The following is an 8272-nucleotide window of genomic DNA, read 5'->3' as shown; positions in this document are numbered from 1 at the left end:
AAGGATGCAATTAATGAAGTAAAGGCCTCAATTCAAAGCACAAACAACCGATTAGACCACATGGAGAACAGAATCTCGCTCTTAGAAGATGAGCAATCCAAAAGTGCTTTAAATTTTACTCTTAATAATGCCTTAAAAGTGTCTCAGATGCTTTTTTTTTATGTTGTATCTCTATTTTTATTTGTTTCTAGAATATTCGTGATTTCACCCCTTACTTCTTCTATGACCCATTCTTCATTCAGCAGTGTGGTGTTCAGTCTCCACATTCTTATATGGTTTCTCTGGGTCTTCTTATAGTTGATTTGTACTTTCATTCCATTATAGTCTGAAAAGATACAGGGAAGTATGTCACATTTTTTGAATTTGCTAGCACTTACTTTGTGGCCCAGGATGTGGTCTATTTTGAAAAAGGTTCTGTGAGTAGATGAGAAAAATGTAAACTCTGCTGTAGTTGGGGGGATTATTCTATATGTGTATAATAGGTCCAATGGGTTCATGGTGTTCTTTAGGTCTGAGGCATATTTACTGACCTTTTTCTAGAAGATTAGTCTAATGGTGTGAGAGGAGTGTTGAAGTCTTCCAGTATTATTGTATTGGGAATTATGTGTGACTTTATGTCACAAAGAGTTTGTTTTATGAAAGTAGCTGCACTTATGTTTGGGGCACAAATGTTGACTCTCATTATTTTCTATTGCTGAATTGTTCTATTTACCAGTATAAATGACTTGCTTTGTCTCTTCTAATAAGCTTAGGCTTGAAGTCTAACTTTTCTGGTATCATATTTGCTACTCCCGCTTGTCTTCGATTTCTGGTGACATAGAATACCTTTCTCCAGCCCTTCACCTTAAGTTTGTTACTATCTGTACTTATAAGGTATATTTATTGCAGATAGCAGATAGACAAATTCTGGTTTTTAACCCATTTTGTCACTTTATGTATTTTTATTGGGGAGTTGAGGCCATTTCTGTTCAGTGTGATTATTGAGAGATGATTTTTAATTTCTAACTTATTGAGATTTAACTTCTGTTTTATGTGGTATTTGTTCTTCTTAGTTGTTTACTGGATTAAAATTCTAATTTCCCTTATTTTGCCATGCATTACTTATTTCTTCTTTGCAGTTAATCTCTTTGAATATTTTCTCTAGTGTTGATTTGTAAGACATAAATTCCTTCAGCTTCTGTTTGTCATGGAATATTTTTATTTCCTTGTCTAATTTGAGAGACAGTATAGTTGGGTAGAAAAATTTTTTCTTCAAAATGTTTTCTTTCAGAGTTTGGAATATTGTACTCCCAGACCTTCTGGATTTTATGACTCGGTTTGGTAAATCTGGAGTGATTTTTAATTGGTTTGTCTCTGAATGTCACTTGGTCTTTTGTTTTTGTTGCCTTTTAGATTCTCTCCTTAACTTCTACATTGGTTAGTTTGACTATTATGTTGTGTGGTGATCCTTTTCTCTGATCTTGTCTAAGTGAGGTTCTATAAGTTTTCTGTACCTGTGTATTGACCTCTTGCTTTATGTTTGGATATTTTTCTGATATTACTTCTTTGAAAAGATTATTGATCCTTTTGGTTTTAACTTTTTACCTCTTTTCTGCCAATTATTTTTAGGTTAGCTTTTTAAAAGTAGACTCATATTTCTTCAATGTCAAATTTTTGCTATCAAATTGTTTTTTAAGTTATATACTATGCATTTGTTTTTGGAGTGATCATCTTCTAGGAGCAAGATTCTATTCTCCATGTTGTTTAATCTATGTTTTATAGCTTGAATTGATGCTTTCATTTAAATGATTGCATTCTTTATTTCTTTCAAACTCTCTCTAAATTCTTTTCGGAATTCCTGTATTGTCGCTACAGTTACATTCCTGATTTGATTTCTGGAGATTCCTACAATTCTGGTTCTATTATACAAGTCCGGTTCTATTATTGTGGTGTTGTGGGAGCTCATTACTTCCTTGATATTCCTCTTTCTCATGATTTCAGAAGTTTGTATCTGTTGCTTTTAATAGATTTCTCTCAGTCTTTAGGTGCCACCTGGTATATCTAAGGACAAGTTGCTTTGAATTCAATGGTGAAGGTTTTGTGAGAAAGGAAATAAAGTTGTAAATGCAAAAATAGGGTAAAGCCACAGATAGGATCAAATAGAATGAGAGTACGAGTTTGGTAATGTAGTATAGAGTAGAAATTAGAGATAGTGAATATGTAGTGGTGTTCTAGTAACTAATTTACAGTTTTTGGTATAGTGACATGAAGTGGATTTAATTCAGGACAAAGAAGAGAAAAGAAGAGGAAAAAAAGGAAAGAGGATGGAGAAAAGAGAGTATGTACAAGAAAAGAAGCTTGGGAGAGTGTAAAAAAGAAGGCATATACACACAAAATAAAAGAACAACAAAAAGAACTTCAAAAGCAAATTAAGACAACTCTAAAAATATATACTCAGCAGACTGGGCCTCTGCAGTCTCTCTCTGTGCACACACTGAGTGCCACTGGCACCTTTCCTGCTGTAAGCTTGATTCTCTGAGTCTTTCTCAGTCTATAACAATAGCCAGCATCAATTAGTCTGGATCTAGTGTTAAATGCATATCACTCTCCATGCTTTCCACAGATGTGGAGTCTTGATCTCTTCCTGACTCCATAGGTGAAATATTTCTCTGAGACCAAATGCAGTGTAAGTGTCTCTGTTCTACACAGCTAGAACTCGGCTAGTCTGACTTCTTCCCATTCATCACAATTGGATTGTGTGTGGTAACCCCAGAGATCCTACTGGTAGGGTTTAGTGTTAAACATAGGTCTCCCCTTACACTTTCCAAAGATGCAGAGCCTGAGTCTGTCTGAGCCTCTGGTTTGTCCAACAGCTGACTTACCTCCACTTTGTCCAGGTTGAACTGCAAAGTCTCAGACCCAGAAAGTTTATTGTGGCTGTGCGAGTTCCAGGGGGAGCTGCACTGGACATTCTCCTGAGGGGATGCCAGCTTTACTTATGGTATTGTTGCATGCAGCTTTGAATCTCTGGAGAGCATGGTCAGCCCAGCTGCCACAGCTGCAAATTGTAAATTCTATCCCCACCTTCACTGAGTTGAACTGGGAGTTTATTGTGGCTGTGCAAATCCCTGAGGGTACTGCACTGGGGGTTTTGTGGGGACCACAGCTTCACTTAAGGTCTTGTTGACTGCTGGTCTGGATATCTGGAGGTCATGCTGAGCTCAGCTGCTGCTGCTAAAAATTATAACAGGATTTTGCACAGGGGGAACTGAAGACTTACAATTCTGATGAGCAGCTGCTTACTTAAGGTCATTAGTTGTTTTCCTGTTTGTCTCTAGAGTTAGGTGCAGTGAGACAAGATGTTGCTGCTATGGTGCCAGTGGCCACAAGGCAGGTGGGTTTGTTTTCTGGTGTTGAGTGCTGCTCTGGATCCCTGGAGATTGTGGTGAGCTTGGCAGCCACTGCTGGAAGTTGTAGCTGATATTTGCTCAGGGAGAACTGATGGTTTACAACTCCGATAATCTGTAGCTGCTGACTTCAGTTTCTTGGTTGTTTCTCTGTTTGTCCCTGGAATCAGATGCAATGAGGCAAGATGGTGCCACCGTGATGCCTGCAGGCAGGTTTCTTTTCTGCTTTCTGATTGGTCTTCTAACATTTTTTCCCCTGTAGCCTTGTACCTATTATTTTATTTCTCTACTGATAGTATTTTCTGGCTTTGTAGAATACTGTTTTGAAGTCAAGAGGAGATCGGGTGTTAGCAGGAATGGTATGTGCTGCTTCCCTTGGTCACTGTCTTTCGGGAAGTCAGGCCTTTTGTTTTCATTGTCATTAAAAATAATTTATTTTCTCCAATAATGTGAATTTCTGCTCAAATTTGATGAATTATATTGCTTAGATAATATTGCTTAACTTAGCCAGTAATTAAAAATCAACTCATCTCTGCTCTCTTAGTGTCATTTATATACTTATTATTTGAAAGCCATTTGATTGGTATAACAAAGTTTTATTACCTTTTCCACATTTGAATAAAATGAGAGACCTTTTTAAATGTAAGAACAAAGACCCCTGGAGGAACCGGGCCCAGTAAGACGCTAGGTTCTGGGCGGGGGTCGCACGCGGGGCACGCCAGCTGGGGCCCGGGTCGCGGGACTCTGGGCCCTGGCCGAACTGTGAGTAGCACGCCAGACCCCTGGAGAAACCGGGCCCAGAACAGAAAAAGATAAAGAAAAATATTGGAGAGGAGGTAAGAAAGCCGTTATGGATGCCAAGACACTGGAGATGCAGACAAAACTTATCTAAATGCACTGGAACTTATGGAAAAATTCTCCGTGGAAGAGGACTGCTATTTCTCTATATTGCTAAGAATCTCAGATATCACCTGTAAGGAGAGAGTTTAGCGGAGACCAAGGAGAAATGCGGTGTTGAAAGAGTTCTCCGCAATGGTGGTGGAGACTTGTATTCAGGAGAAGCAGAAACCAGATCTTACCAACTTTATTTTTTTGGAGAAACTACACCAAATGTCGAATGCTACCATCACGCATGCTTAGGAACACTGGACAACATTCAGAGTGGAAAAAGAGCCTGGGAAGGATTTGAACCAGTGGAGGCAGTGGCAATGCCAGTGGCCAATACTCAGGGGAGGCAGAGATCTGATACATTACACCTGCAACCTTTGAAATAATAACCACAGAGACAGTGATCGGAACCTGCTGAGGGGTTAGGCGGGCACCGGGGCCAGTGGCCGACATCGGAGCTTGCTGTGAGGCAAGGCCACTACTGAGGCCTCCGTGGCCGGCATTGGAACCGGCTGAGGGGTTAGATCGATGCTGGGGCCAGCGAGGCCGGCATTGGAGCCTGCCATGAGGCAAGGCTTGTGCTGGGTCCTCCGAGGTCGGGTCCAGAACCTGCTGAGGGGTTAGACTGGTGCTGGGGTCAGTGAGGCCAGCATCGCAGCCTGCCATGAGGCATGACCAGTGCTGCGGCCTCCAAGGCCGGGATCGGAGCCTGCTGAGGGGTTAGGCCGGTGCTGGGGCCAGCAAGGCTGGCATCGGAGCCTGCCTTGCGGCAAGGCCGGTACTGGGGCCTCCAAGGCTAGGATAAGAGCCTGCCAAGGGGTTAGGCCGGTGCTGGGGCCAGCGAGGCTGGCATTAGAGCCTGCCGTGAGGCATGACCAGTGCTGGGCCTCTGAGGCCGGGATCGGAGCCTGCCGAGGGATTAGGCCGGTGCTGGGGCCAGTGAGGCCGGCATCGGAGCCTGCCTTGAGGCAAGGCCAGTACTGGGGCCTCGAGGCCAGGATAAGAGCCTGCCAAGTGGTTAGGCTGGTGCTGAGGCCAGCGAGGCCGGATTCGGAGCCTGCCGTGAGGCATGACCAGTGCTGGGGGCCTCCGAGGCTGGGATCGGAGCCTGCCGAGGGGTTAGGCCGGTGCTGGGGCCAGTGAGGCTGACATTGGAGCCTATCTTGAGGCAAGGCAGGTACTGGGGCCTCGAGGCCAGGATAAGAGCCTGCCGAGGGGTTAGGCCGGAGCTGGGGCCAGCGAGGCCAGCACCGGAGCCTGCCATGAGGCAAGGCCGGTACTGGGGCCTCCAAGGCCGGGATTAGAGCCTGCCGAGGGGTGAGGCCGATGCTGGGGCCAGCGAGGCCGGCATTGGAGCCTGCCGTGAGGCAAGGCCGGTGCTGAGGCCTCCGAGGCCGGGATTGGAGCCTTCCTTGAGGCAAGGCCAGTACTGGGGCCTCCGAGGCCAGGATAAGAGCCTGTCGAGTGGTTAGGCCTGTGCTGGGGCCCATGAGGCCGGCATCAGAGCATGCCATGAGGCAAGGCTGATACTGGGGCCTCCGAGGCCAGGATAAGAGCCTGCTGAGGGGTTAGGCCGGTGCTGGAGCCAGTGAGTCCAGCATCGCAACCTGCCGTGAGGCATGGCCGGTGCTGGGACCTCCGAGGCGAGTATGGGAGCCGGCCGAGGGGTTAGGCCAGTGCTGGGGCCAGCGAGGCCGGCACCGGAGCCTGCCTTGAGGCAAGGCCGGTACTGGGGCCTCGAGGCCAGGATAAGAGCCTGCCAAGGGGTTAGGCCGGTGCTGGGGCCAGCAAGGCCAGCATCGGAGCCTGCCGTGAGGCAAGGCCAGCATCGGCGTCTGCCATGAGGCAAGGCCGATACTGGGGCCTCCTAGGCCAGGATAAGAGCCTGCTGAGGGGTTAGGCCGGTGCTGGAGCCAGCGAGGCCGGCATCGCAGCCTGCCGTGAGGCATGGCTGGTGCTGGGACCTCTGAGGCGAGTATCGGAGCCGTCCGAGGGGTTAGGCCGGTGCTGGGGCCAGCAAGGCCGGCACCAGAGCCTGCCATGAGGCAAGGCCGGTACTGGGGCCTCCGAGCCCGGGATTGGAACCTGCCGAGGGGTGAGGCCGATGCTGGGGCCAGCGAGGCCGGCATTGGACCCTGCCGTGAGGCAAGGCCGGTGCTGAGGCCTCCGAGGCCGGGATTGGAGCCTGCCTTGAGGCAAGGCCGGTACTGGGGCCTCCGAGGCCAGGATAAGAGCCTGCCGAGGGGTTAGGCCGGTGCTGGGGCCAGCGAGGCTGGCATCGTAGCATGCCGCGAGGCAAGGCCGATAGTCGGGCCTCCTAGGCCAGGATAAGAGCCTGCTGAGGGGTTAGGCTGGTGCTGGAGCCAGTGAGGCCGGCATCGCAGCCTGCCGTGAGGCATGGCCGGTGCTGGGACCTCCGAGGTGAGTATCGGAGCCGGCCAAGGGGTTAGGCCGGTGCTGGGGCCAGCGAGGCCGGCACCGGAGCCTGCCATGAGGCAAGGCTGGTACTGGGGCCTCCGAGGCCGGGATTGGAACCTGCCGAGGGGTGAGGCCGATGCTGGGGCAAGCGAGGCTGGCATTGGAGCCTGCCTTGAGGCAAGGCCGGTGCTGGGACCTCCGAGGCCAGTATCGGAGCCGGCCGAGGGGTTAGGCCGGTGCTGGGGCCAGTGAGGCCGGCATCGGAGCCTGCTGTGTGGCAAGGCCGGTACTGGGACCTCCGAGGCCGGGATAAGAGCCTTCGAGGGGTTAGGCCGGTGATGGGGCCAGCGAGGCCGGCATCAGAGCCTGCCGTGAGGCAACGCCGGTACTGGTGCCTCCGAGTTCAGGATAACAACCTGCCGAAGGGCTAGACAGGTGCTGGGGCCAGCAAGGCCGGCATCGGAGCCTGCCGTGAGGCGAGGCCAGCATCGGAATCTGCTGTGAGACATGGCCAGTGCTGGGGCCTCCTAACCCGGGAATGGAACCTGCCGAGGGGTTAGGCCGGTGCTGGGGCCAACGAGGCCGGCATTGGAGCCTGCCGTGAGGCTAGGCCGGTGCTGGGGTCTCCGAGGCTGGGATTGGAATCCTGCCAAGGGGTTAGGCCGGTGCAGGGGCCAATGGCCAGCATCGGAGCCTGGCGTGAGGCAAGTTCACTCCTGCGGCCTCCAAGGCCGGGACCAAAGCCAGCTTAGGGGTTAGACCGGTGCAGGGGCCAGCAAGACCATGAGGCAAGGCCGCTGCTTGAGCCAGTGAGGTCTGGATCAGTCCACTGAGTAGCCAGGTCACTACTGGTACCATCAAGTGTGGGATTGGTACTTGCAACGCAGCATGCACAGAGAAATATCGCAGAAAATATAAATCAGACGCTTCTCTTAATCAGCAATAACTAGGAGGAAAAGGGCAACAAGGAAGAGGTTGAGCTATAGAAAGGGCCCTATAGTGAAGCAATTAATGTGACCAATCAGAGGGTATGTAATACTGGAGGACGGAGCCTCTTTAAAATGCAGGAGGTACATAAACAAATGTATCACAGTAAATCACCAAAGAAGCATGGGATGGAGGGAAGGGGAGGGAATGGGATGGGGGCTGGAGGAGGGCTAATTGGATGATGTGTGCTTGTATATCCTCTCAAGTCTTGTACTCCAATGTGATTGATATATGACTACAATGCACCAATTTAAAAAATAAATTAATAAAAAAAATAAATGTAAGAACCATGACTGTTTCGTCATTGCTTCTTGAAGATCTGTCATCTATGTCTAACACATATCAGATCTCTATGTATAGTAATGGACTGGATGGCTGGTTAGCTGCGATAGGCCATTTTTCTTAAATTTGTTCTAAAGTGAGTAAAACATGGAGAAGATAAAATTCTAGAAGGAAAGAAATTATTTTTAGCCCTTTCCAAAAATAAAAATGTTGGCAAACATAAATGACCTAATATAATGAGATTTGCTTGATTTGAAATCATAAGACTATATCCCATACTCTTTATTATTGTTACTCTAACCTATATTTAT

The sequence above is a fragment of the Muscardinus avellanarius genome (genome assembly GCF_963383645.1).
Source record: "Muscardinus avellanarius genome assembly, chromosome: 1".
NCBI classification, from domain to species: domain Eukaryota; kingdom Metazoa; phylum Chordata; class Mammalia; order Rodentia; family Gliridae; genus Muscardinus; species Muscardinus avellanarius.
The sequence above is the reverse complement of the archived record's forward strand: the minus strand, read 5'-3'. Positions refer to the sequence as shown.